Below are 12,623 nucleotides of genomic sequence, written 5' to 3'. Positions count from 1 at the left end.
CAGTTGAAAGGGCAAAGCATGCAAGGGTACACTCAAGAATTTAGAAAGAAAGCATTGATTCTAGGAATCTCACTAAACTCACCAGAAACCCTTTTGAAGTACATTGGTGGTTTACACAGCTACATGAGGCATACCATCCTCATGTTTAATCCCACTAGTATAAATGAGGTATCTGTACAAACTACTCATCTAGAAGCTAGAGGAAAGAATGGAAATCCAGAAGTTGGGGGACCATCCCAACCCACTGCAAGCAAGAGCAAGGAGAAAAGAAAGCAAAAGTGGAAAGCAAGGAAGGCTAACACTGCACAGAAAATAAAAGCTTCATGCACTCACTGTACAAAGGATGGGCATGATGATGAGCATTGTTGGATTTTGCATTGAAAGCTGAGACCTAAGAAGTTCGAGGGAAAGAAGAAGAAGACTGCTGCAGCTATTCAAAAAGATTTAGGTTCAAACTTAGGAGATGAAACAACTATTGCAGCCACAGGTATCAAAGGTAAGAATTCTGAAGCATCTACTAGTAATTCTACTCAATCTGTTATTGATGAAGAGAATGAGAGAAAAAGACATGAGCTTTTCCATATTCGAGTTGTTTCCAAACATCAAAAGATTGATACTTTGTTTGATAGTGGCTCACAAGTAAATTTAATTTCTGAAGCAATTGTGAAGAAATTTGGATTAGCAACCACACCTCACAAGAAACCATACCCATTAGGATGGTTGAATGATAAAGCACAACTCCAAGTGACTAGACAGTGCAAACTCAAGTTTTCTTTTGGGACAGCATTTGTAGATGAGGTGGAGTTAGACATAATTCCTTTGGATGTATGTGGAATTGTTTTATGAAGCCCTTACTTGTATTATAGAAAGGCTATTTTCTATAGAGCTAAGAACAAGTATCTACTTGTTAAAGATGGAATCAAATACTTTGTAAGAGCTCATAAGCTAAAGAATAATTATACTCTCATAAACTAAGGGCAGATGAAAAGAATGATAAATTAATGCAAACAATTCTTACTGATGGTTGTAAAGGAAACAAAACCTGATAAAACCAATGTATTTGAGGGTTGTAATGCTGAACAACAAGCTGATATAGGAAAGGTTGTTTCAGAGTATGATGTCTTATTTCAAGAACCTAAAGGTCTGCCACCCGAAAAGGAAATAGTACATGATATTATTTTGCAGCAAGATGTTCCATTGCCTAACATTGGAATATATAGGCTGTCAGCTTTAGACAACGCTGAAATCAAGAAGTAGGTGTAGGAGTTTCTTGAGAAAGGGTTTATTAGGCCTAGCACATCACCATGTGGATCACCAATCATTTTGGTGAGAAATAAAGATGGCTCGTGGAGGATGTGCATTGATTACCAAGCACTGAATAAGATAACAATAAAAAATTATTATCCCCCTCCTCGCATAGATGATATTTTAGATCAATTGAAGGAAGCGGTTTATCTAACCAAGCTAGACTTGCACAGTGGATACCATCAGGTTAGAGCTGCAGAGCAAGATGCATGGAAGGCTGCTTTCAAAATGAAGAAGGGATTGTATGAGTGGCTAGCTATGCCTTTTGGCTTAACTAATGCTCCTGCTACCTTCATGAGATTAATGAATGATGTCCTCAGACCTTTTTTTGATGATTTTGTTATTGTGTACCTGGATGGAATTCTGATTTTTAGTAAAATGTGGGAAGAACATTTAAAGCATGTTAAGCAGACACTACATGTTTTGAAAAGAGAAAAAATTTATGTTAAACTCTCAAAATGTTAATTTGGCAAGACATCTCTAAGCTACTTGGGTCATATAGTAGGGGTGGGTGAATTGAAGATAGATCCCTCTAAAGTGGCAGTCATTTTAAACTGGCCTAAACCCAAGTCTGCTATAGAAGTGAGAAGCTTCTTAGGAGCAACACAATATTGGAGGAAGTTCATTTCTAACTTTTCCTCAGTTGCAACTCCCTTACATGCTTTAATAGGATTGAACAAGGTGTTTTAGTGGGGAGGCAAACATCAGAAAGCCTTCAAAACCATGAAAGAAAAGATTAGTATAACCCCTGTACTAGCATTTCCTGATCTGCAAAGACCATTTGAGATCTAAACTAATGCCAGTGACTATGCCATGGGAGTAGTATTGACACAGAACGGTAAACCCATATGTTATCATTTTGAGACTTTTAATCCTGCAGTAGTTAACTACCCTACATATGATAAAGAATTGTATGCATTATTTTAGATTGTGAAAAAGTGGAGACATTACTTAATGGGCAAAGAGATAGTAATACATACTAATCATCAACCACTTCAATATCTACACTCCCAAACTAAGCTGCAATAATCAAGACATTATAGATGGATGGGTTTTCTACAACCGTTTCATTTAGTCATCAGATATAAAAAGGGCATACATAACAAAGTTGCAAACATGTTATCTATACCTATTATAAATGCATCTACTACGCTTAAGCATAATTATGTGCTACATGAAAGTTACATTGAGCAATATGCTCAAGATATAGACTTTAAATATGTATATGCAACTTTGAGTCAAGGGAAAAGAGTAGAAGAACTGGATTATCATGTAAAGGACCAACTCTTATAACATTGTGGGCAACTGTGCATTCTACAAACTGAGAGAATAAAGATAATTAGAGAAGCACACGCTTCCCTGATATCAGGTCACTTTGGAGTAAGTAAAATAGTTGCATAGCTGCAAAGATTTTGTTATTGGCCAAAAATGAATGAGACAGTTTCTAGATATGTAAGAGGATGTACTATGTGTGCTAAAAGCAAGCCCAACAACAGAAATCTAGGCTTATACACTCCATTGTTAGTACCTTCTAATCCTTAGGAAAGTGTTTCCATGGATTTTATTGGAGGACTATCTAAATATATTGAAGGTCATGATTATACATATGTTGTTGTGGATAGGTTCAGCAAAATGTGTATTTTTATACCTTGTAATAAATAGAATATAGTTGAATAGACTGCAAAATTGTTCTTTGAACATGTTTGGGTTCATTTTGGGTTACCCACTTCCATTGTATTTGATCGAGACACTCGATTTATGGGTAAATTTTGGTCAAGTCTATGGGAATTGATGGACACCAAATTAAAGAAAAGCACAAATTTTCATCAACAAACTAATGGCCAGATAGAAGTAGTTAACATGACAGTGATCTAGTTACTAAGAGGATATTGTAGCAAACATCCTAAGCTTTGGGATGAACGTTTGTGTTATGTGCAACATGCTTACAACAAAGCAAAACATTCTTCTACACAGAGATCTCCTTTTGAGACCTATTTTGGTTTCACACCAAGGTCTCCTTTGGATTTTGTCTTTGGTAAAGATACCATGGTTGATGGACATAGTGATGTGGACAGGGCAAATAGGTTCATTGAACAGATCTAGGAGATCCACTAGGCAGTACAAGAATAGCTAGCAAAGAGCCAAGCCAAGTACAAGGCTAGGCACGACAAGCACCAGATGGAGCATAGTTTTCAAGTTGGTGACCAGGTCTGGCTGTATATCAGCAAGGATAGGATGCAAGGTGAAGGTAAAAAGCTAAAGCCTATCAGGTATGGACCCTTCAAGATACTTGAGAAGATTGGTGAAAATTCTTTTTTCCTTGATCTACCAGCTTACAATGCACATCTACTCAGTCGTAAATGCAGATTGCTTGATATTGTTTGGACCTTCAATGATTGAGGACCCAGAAGAGTGGAGGTGATTGCCTTCTATCGATGACATGCTACCTAAATATCTTAATGAATTGCAGGAAGACATAGTACTGGACAGGAAGGAGAGGATGACGTGCAGGGGAGATGTGGAGTACCTCAGGATTGGGCTCAAAGGTTCAAAGCTGAGCAGTGCAAAGTGGATTGAGATTGGACAAGTGAGAAACCAATTCCCTCACTTAGACAATGCTTAAAAACCAACTTTTGGTGGTCCAAAAGATTTTTAGTGGGAAGGTCGTGATCAAAATTGGATCCATGAAGAACTATCAGAAGAACCATGACTGTATCAGGTCGGGACAAACATCAAAGAATTAAGAAAATACTGGTCATAAACACCTTTGAACAGGGCAGTTAGCAACCAGCATGGAGTGATGAGCACCTCGGTCAAAGCATGTTGACCGAGGCCCATAGAGACTATGCAAGAGGCAAAACTAGCCCCTGGGAAGCCCAGATCAAGAAACAAAGGCAATTTTTGATATGCAATTAGCGGAAATGGGAAGGTACCGAGTGCTCGGTCACATGGAGAGCCGGGAAAACCATGGGGAAAAGGCCAAAGAACAAGGGAGGAACCGCGCTCCAAAAACCGACGGTATTGATTAGGGGCGCCCTCAAGTGGTAAGCGGAATTAGGGAAAACGGAGCGATTCCACTCAGAACCTGACACGTGGCAAGCAGAGGAGAGAGAAAACCATTGTTGATCGTGTGCTAATGATCGAGGAAGTCAACCGCATGAAATTTTCCAATGGTGTCAGATCTAGAGGCCCTAGATCTAATGGATGGGATCGCACCAGATGGGAAAGTGGAATCGGCGGGGGATTAAGTCGCGATTCATAGTAATTTGACATCTGATTTGACTGCCAAGGTGGTAGAAGACTCATTCCACAATGTAACGAAAGAACTAAACCGATGAAGGGAGTTGGCACAACTGCAAGAGGACAAGTGGCCACTCCCTATGAGCCTGTTGATGATGCCAAATAGGGAACTCCAAGTGAAGCTGTAGCAGGTGATCTGACAGGAAGTTGAAGGGGAATCAAACATCCATGAGCTCGAATGGTTTTAAAACCATGCACAGAAAAAGTAGAAGACACCGAACACCGGACCCTCAGAGGAAGACGGGAAGGAAAAGGAAAAAGATAGAGAAAACAAAGGAAAGACAGTGAAGCAATGCACAATGGAAGATAGAGGGCTAAGCTGACGAAAGGTAGCATCAAGCACCAGAGAGATTGAGGGATTCAAGCCATCCCAGAGACAATCTGTCCAGACTGAGCACCACTTTGGGCTCTCTCCAGTAAAGGCCAAAAGGTCACAGAGCTAGTAGGGAAAAGAGTTTGTGTACTCTAGTGGCTTGGGGTATCCAAGAACCACCTTGCCAAGAAAATCCTATTGAGGAGACTCGCATTGAGCTCCTTCATTTTAATTCTATACTTTAAGAAACAATAAAATAAGGCCACCACTGAGAGCTGGATTTGAGAGATAGCCCTGGAGGATAGGGTGAACTCCTTATTAAATTCTTGTGTTCTTATATTGCTTACTGTATTTCTTTGTTGTTTTCCATTTCGTATGTCTATGTATTTTCAATTTGATTGATCCGTTGCCTAAATAACATAGAAACGCACTAGCACATGAGTCTGTAGTACCTTCATGTAATAAATCTTTAACTGAGGTCACTCATAGGGTGATTATTAGATCAAACCCCAACAAAAATAAAAGACCAAGAATGTGTGCAAGACCAAATGCCACTACTATTTTACATTGAACAATAATGATTGTGTGCAACTTGTTACCTATGCCACAATCCATGGTAACCAAACATTTTAAACTTGGTTATTTCATGTTTTCAATTTCTTGTTTTAGAAATAGAGAATAAAGATCTGACCAAACATTGTAAACTTGGCAGATAAGTAGATAGGTAGAGTGAAAAAGGAGCTCAACAGTTTAATCTGAGCCCTCAGATGTAATAAGTGTAGACTTAGATAGGCATCACCATGTAAAAATAAAAGAAAGAAAGTTTGATAAGGGTTTTCCAGTCTAATTTCACCCTAATAAAGAAGTGAAAATGATAGGATAAAGTAGATAGAGTAAGTAGATGATGGTTGTAGAATAAATATGTGGTGAATAATAAGTTTAAATTTTTTAATATTTTACTTTCATCACTAGGCAAAGGCATGTATCACATGGAAAGGCACATCAACATTCAAATTCAAAATAATTAACTTCCCTACCCATTCCCCTAAAAATTTTCACTAATTCCCTAAGTACTAAAGGTAATTACCAGAGTTAGAGGGGCTCAGAGCATTTCTCTAAATTTTGGAGGGACCAGACCCTCGACCCAATAATTAGAAATGCCTAAAGTACATAAGTCCCTTTCATAAACATTGCCCCCCCCCATAAGATCACTCATTCCTTTGATAAAACTTTTCGAAATTGAAACAAATCTGCATAAAAACCCTTTTGTACACTTTAGCCTATGTAATATGTGATACGACAAAACACTTTTGGAAAACATTGGACTTAGCGCTTTCCCATTCATTTTTGTCATATTAACCACTAATATTTATTATATAATTCCCCTATAAAACAAAATTACCCATGCCCGTATTGTATTATTATACAGAACCCCAAATCATTATATATCCTGCCCCTCAGTTAGAAATAACCATAAAACAAATAAAATAAATGGGATTAATTAAATAATCCGTAGTTAATTAAGAACCTGACCTCGCCACCATTTAATGAGGATTAATTATGTTATTTGGACTAATTAATAACTCGATAACCAATCAAATCACCCCAGATATGATTAATTTCTTTAATTTATATTGGGCCCGCCCTCCGTATCTACCAGTGACTTCATCTCCCCAATGACTGTCCAATCAGATCCCCCGGATCCGACAGTTATTGTGCATATCGCATGGACCTCGACGGTCGACTTTTAGCGTGCGATGGTGAGCGGTTTCACAAATTGTATTGTTGCTACGTGTCAAGCAGCATATGGAATCGCGTGGTCCCACCCAAATACCACTTACCCTCCTATAGCGGTGCAATGAAACCCGCTTACCGCCTCCTGCTAAAGATAAAACGTCAAGTCACCTCCCTGCTGATGCCACCTATCCATATCACAAACTCGCCAAAAGCTTTGAATTTGCATAAAAAAAAAATTAAAACAATTTTCCATCATTATTCTGAAAACTCATGCATGCAACTAGAATGTAGAAGTCGACCAGCTCGTACTCCAACCTTCAGCCACCCTGAAATTTGCATTTTGACGCCGCTCCAATCCATCATTTGCACCCAGTGAACCTCTACTCCATTTCCTGTCACTTAAATACAGGTATTTACCAGTTTCCTTCCAGAAACCTTGCAAATACTTGATTTCATTTGTGATTACGTGGAAAAACCCAAAATTCATTATAATTCAGTTGCGAAATTTAGGATTGAAGACTCCCAGGACTCTCTATTTTCACCAACTCTACTTGAAAACCCCATTTTCCTATCTGAAACAACACGAAGTAGAAATGGAAACCCCCGTGGCCCTTAATATACCTCCTATCATTACTCATAGGGATTTGAATTATCTACCCTTAGAAAATAAAGATTTTCAAATAAAAGACTTTGAAACTGATAAGAGCTCCTTGAAAGTATTTTGTGAATGCCGAGACAACTACATGAATGGTTCTGATACCATAGGACTTTTGGAATCAAATATCCCAAGGTACATGCTCCCCTCTGTGCGTGTTTTCCCTGACATTATCCATTAATGTCAAGCCAATTATAATCCCACCCTCAGAGCAATAATGTCCCCTAATCAAATTTTTCTCTTCACAATTACTACAGATTCAATCAATGAGATGCTATAGTTTCAGCTTGGTCAAGAGCTCATCCACATTTCCCTTGGGGAACTACTAGAGAAAGAATCTAAAATGTCCCAGTCTAAACTCAGTCACCTGTGCCAGACTTCTATGGATAAACAACATCAACTGAAATATATTCCTCCCTATGTGGCATCTTTCTTCACAGAGATAGGCAAAAATATAGTCAATATGATAGCTATAGCCATGGGTTTCAATACTAGTGAGTATGTGGATGAATTGACTCTAGTTTTAATGTCCATTATTACCCTTGGTCAGTCTCCTGTTGTCAAATATAACTATGGTACTTTCATTGCTGAGAAAATCCATGACCAGTTCATGAGGCTAGAAAATGAAAAGGTATTCAAGTATTCTACAGTCATATATCACCTTTTGCTTTACTATCAGTCTAATAAGTTCCCATTCTCTGTAAATAAACTTGATACAAAGGGTAATCCCAGATCAGTCAGTTTTTGGACTTCCATCTTCCACTATTCGTATACTTGTCCCTATTCATACAATGAATTCATTGACCAGTTTGTCCACCCTATGACCACCATGCTGATAGGAAGTCCTCCTCCTAGGATTAGCGATGAAATCAAGAGAATCCTTCAACTGTCAAAGCAGTACAAGATAGGTGACTGGTACTTGTACCAGAATCACACTGAGAACCGAATCTATGGTTGTCAACTCCCTCCTTTCAAACTGCCTAAGTATGTTCCTATGAGATTGTTTGCCCTGGAATATTATAGGAAAATGTTAAACTCTGACCAAATTCATTTCACCAGGGAAAAGAAGAAAGCCCAATTGAGGATTAAAGACCACTTACGCCCATTTGTGTGCAACAATAGAGAAGCATGGAAAAGAGCAGAAGAAATCATAGAAACAACAATGAGACAAAAGAAAAGCTTTGCTTGGAGATATGACCCACAAGGTTTCATTTTTCATAGGAGAATGAAACATAAGTTGTCACCCTATATCCATCACATAATCCTTGAGATAGAATAATATGCAAATATGGATGAATGGAGCGAAGGAACTCTAGTTGAAATGGATAGTGATCAAGTTGAGGTAGAGAATGTGATGAAAGACTTAGAAAAGAGACTTGACCTAGACTCTTTTGAATAGGTACCAGTTGAATCTACTCAAAGGCCAACACTAGAGCCTAGTGCCTCTAGAGTAGAGACTTCTCAAAGGGACACACAGGGAACCAGTGCTCCCCCAGTAGAACCACCACAGGAACAATACCAGGGAATAAGTACTCTAGCATCAGGACATCCAAAAACATCAGAACAACTAGAGATGTCAAAGCAGGCTGAAATCTCTAAAGAAAAAGCTCCACCACAGCCTCATCCAGCTTAGGTTAATATGGGAAATCCTCCGGTTGTGCAAACCCCTCTGAATGAGGAAAAGAACTTGAAAAGAGATAGGGAAGTAGCTACCCCTACCAATGGTCCTTCAAACCAGCCTGGTGCTAAGAGGCACAGGCTAAATCCATACTCAAAGGAAGAATTCTTTGAGAAACAACAGGGATTTTGATAAAAGAAGGTAAAGATAGTCTACATACATTCCCAACAGGTGGGACACCTTCTAGTACACAAAGACAAGAGCTTGAAAGACAACAGAGTGTAGAAGTTTCATCTTTCAGATCTTCATATGAGAAGATCATAGACATAAAAGGAAAACTCAAGAAGATAAAGACCAAGAATGAGCAGCTAAAGGCCCAAGCCTACGCTCAATACTTGAAGATGGCCCCTACAAATCAAACTAGATTGATGTCAGCTTATTACATCAAAGAAGGAAAATTATAGATGAGCTTTCTAAAGCCCACAGTATAGCAACCCAAGTCATTTGCAGAGTACCTCAAGACTGATTTTGAGGTCTTAGCTAAAGACATCCACCCGATAGATCAGATGGAACTGCATAAGTAAACAAGGGAGATGGTTTATTCTACACTGACAAGCAAGGCAATGATGGCACATAGGTTGCAAAATTAATTGAACAACACTACTGCCCAATTTCAAATAAAAAAGGCCTCCTCACAGGCAAAGGAAAACATAATCAAATCATTGGAGGAGTTGATTATTGAGTTCGGCCATAACCGAAAGGATATCAAGGCTGCAGAGAGCCTAATAAAGAAAAAGAATGAAGATATAGCTGCATTGAGAAAGTAGTTGAAATTGCCACCACTCATTCACCCTTAGACTGCTAAAGTGATTGAGAAGAAAAATGAAGAAGAGCTTATGGACTTCGTCCTTAAGCTAAATGACCAACTAAAAGAGACAGAGCAAGAATTAGAAAAAGCACTACAAAGTAGGCAGAGTGAGTCGACCACACAACCTCAAAATGTAGTGCCAGCGGTTTCTACAACAGCCCCTTCTATATTGGAAACTGCTTTAGCACCAAATGTCCCTTTGGAAATAGCTGCAACTATAGAAGTAATAGGTACAGGTACGTCTCAAGAAGGAACCTCAAATCAAAGGACAGAAGAGTTGATGAAGTCCATGGAGTAAATGAAGCTCTAAGTCACTGAACTGCAAAAGTAAAAGAGAAATTCATTACTTTAGAGTAAAAATATGATGTATCAAAATTCAATTTTGCCGAAGAGATGAGAAAAAACAAGGGCTTGACCCAACAGATTAAAACACTGGAAAAGGATCTTACATTTCAAGATCCTTTGACTGATATCAAAAAGATATTATGGATCAATATCATTGTTTCCATCAATGATATTTGGTCATCAATTCAAATCATTTTTTAACAAATTGACTTAGTGAAAGTTGCTCTTCAAGAGATTGAAAAAACCAAGGAAGAACTAGGAAGGAAGCCTGAAGAAGCTATCAGATTAATAAACTTTCTAAATAGTAGAAACAGGAATTAGTTGGAACAATTAAAAATTGAGGATAGGACTGCTACCATCCTCGAAATAAAGAAAGTATTGACCAAAAGGACTCTAATGCAAGGCCTGGAACACAAATGTCAAAATATGCAGGAAGACATAGATGAGTTCATGGAGAAATTTGGCATCTTACAAAGTAAAGGACTTCCAAGTCCTTTAGTCATCAATGACAAGCTAATATTTCAGGATGATTATGTCAACCAATTACATCAGCAAGCTAACAGTCAGGCCACATCATCTACAGTCAAGGCATTGCCCACAGGGAGAACCAATTTTACATTGAGCATGAAGTGAAGAACTTATTTCCAATGCAACCAAATTTTGTAAAATATATAGAAGTAGATGAAATCTATAGAAAATTAACAAGGACAAGAATACCGAGAGATGATTGGTGGACTAGCATAACAGACATCTTATGATTTACCATGGTAAAAAGTGAAGTACATTAAAGTATTTACCATAGTCAATTTTGGTAAAAAAGGATGAATGATGGTAAAACAGGTAAAGAGTATCAGTCACAGGTTAAAGAGTATCAGTGAAAAGATAAAATCAATCATCGAGCACAAAATTATGAGCAAAATAACAAGATGCATATTCATAGAACTTGCTTCCAGCTCCTTCAACAAAAATAGGGACAACAACAAGAAGTTCACATTTAGTTTCTACTTTCGAGACCATCTGTCTCTATATTCATGTAAAAGATATTTAGTTTTCCTAGAAAGTATCTCTATTAGGAGATGTTTTGATGTAAATTTTGTATAAGTACTTCATTATTTAAAGTACTCAGGGTGGATTCTTAGAGATTTCTGTAGACAATTTACTTTTCGAATTGAAGTGTTGTTGAACAACTTTGGTATGGATGGCTGGAACAAAGTAATCAAGCAAAGGAGTTTTACAAGATACCTGTGTCAAACGAGAAACAAATAAGTATTCTATATATTGTGTTTTTACAGTTTTTTTGGTTTAATAAATATTCATATGTGTTTCATATCTAAATGATAAACGAAAAGCTATATTTCGAAAAGAGTTGTACTGCATTGTCTTTAAAATTGTTTATTTTCTTAATGTTTTCTTCCAAGCTATTATAGGTAGGGAATTCTTAATTGCTCCCTGCTTTCATAGTTTATCACTGTGAGCATTTAACAAAGAATAATTAATTGCTTTTTTTTAATGAGCACCCTCTTTCTTTCATCTTCGATTTTGTTGAAGGATTCTTGATTGCCCTTCCTCCCTGTTCAAGACCATTCCACCAATTTTAAGCTATCATTTGTCTTTTGTTTAGCTATCTTGCCCCGTGAAACTCTCCTTTGTTAAATCAACTTGATCCAGTTAAGCCATCTTTAGTTGACTCCATAGACCAATGGCCTGAAATAGCATGTTCTATCCATCTGCCTCTGAATTCCACCACCAAACAAAATCAAAACCCCCCAAGATTTTATAACTAGCCTAATATCCCATCAACAAAGCTAAACCATAAAGAGAGAGCCCTCTCTGAGTATAGATTGGCTAGATTCTGTACTTGAAAGATTGGTTTGTGGGTACCTCATACCCCTTTCCTTCTTCTAACAACTTCAAGGAAAATCTGAGTGATAACACTTGGCAACCATGTGGTTGAAAAAGAACAGAGCAATCATCTTGCCATTGTTATTTAATGTTGGCATCGCCTTGGCCCATTTTGTGAAATAGTCAACAACGACTATAATGTACCAGTGCCCCCTGCCGAGGTGGGGTTATATGTCATGAAGTCAATGCCCCATTTGGATAATGGTTCAAAAACAACAATAGGATGCAATGTTGAAGGTGTCAATCTAGTTTACGGTCATATATCTCGCATGTGTTACAGCTTCTGACAATAATTATGTAATATTTGAATATGAAAGGCTAGAAGTAACTAGCACAAAGAACTCTCTATGTGATAGCATAACCAGATAAGTGTCCACCACAAGCACCTAAATGGAAATCATTCGAAACTTTCTCAGCTTCCTCATGAGTGAGGCACCTTCGTAAAATTGTATTGATACCAAGATGATAAAGAGTGTTGCCAACGACTAGATAATATTTGGCTTAGTATCGGATATGTCATTGCTGCGAGTCAAAGGTATCAGGCTGGAAAGTTTGGGCCTGGAGATAAATCAGTATATCT

This window comes from Pinus tabuliformis, chromosome 9 (assembly GCF_031772625.1).
Source record: "Pinus tabuliformis cultivar Carrire ecotype Pingquan chromosome 9, CPIR1, whole genome shotgun sequence".
Lineage (NCBI taxonomy): Eukaryota > Viridiplantae > Streptophyta > Pinopsida > Pinales > Pinaceae > Pinus > Pinus tabuliformis.
This window is presented reverse-complemented; position numbering follows the sequence as displayed.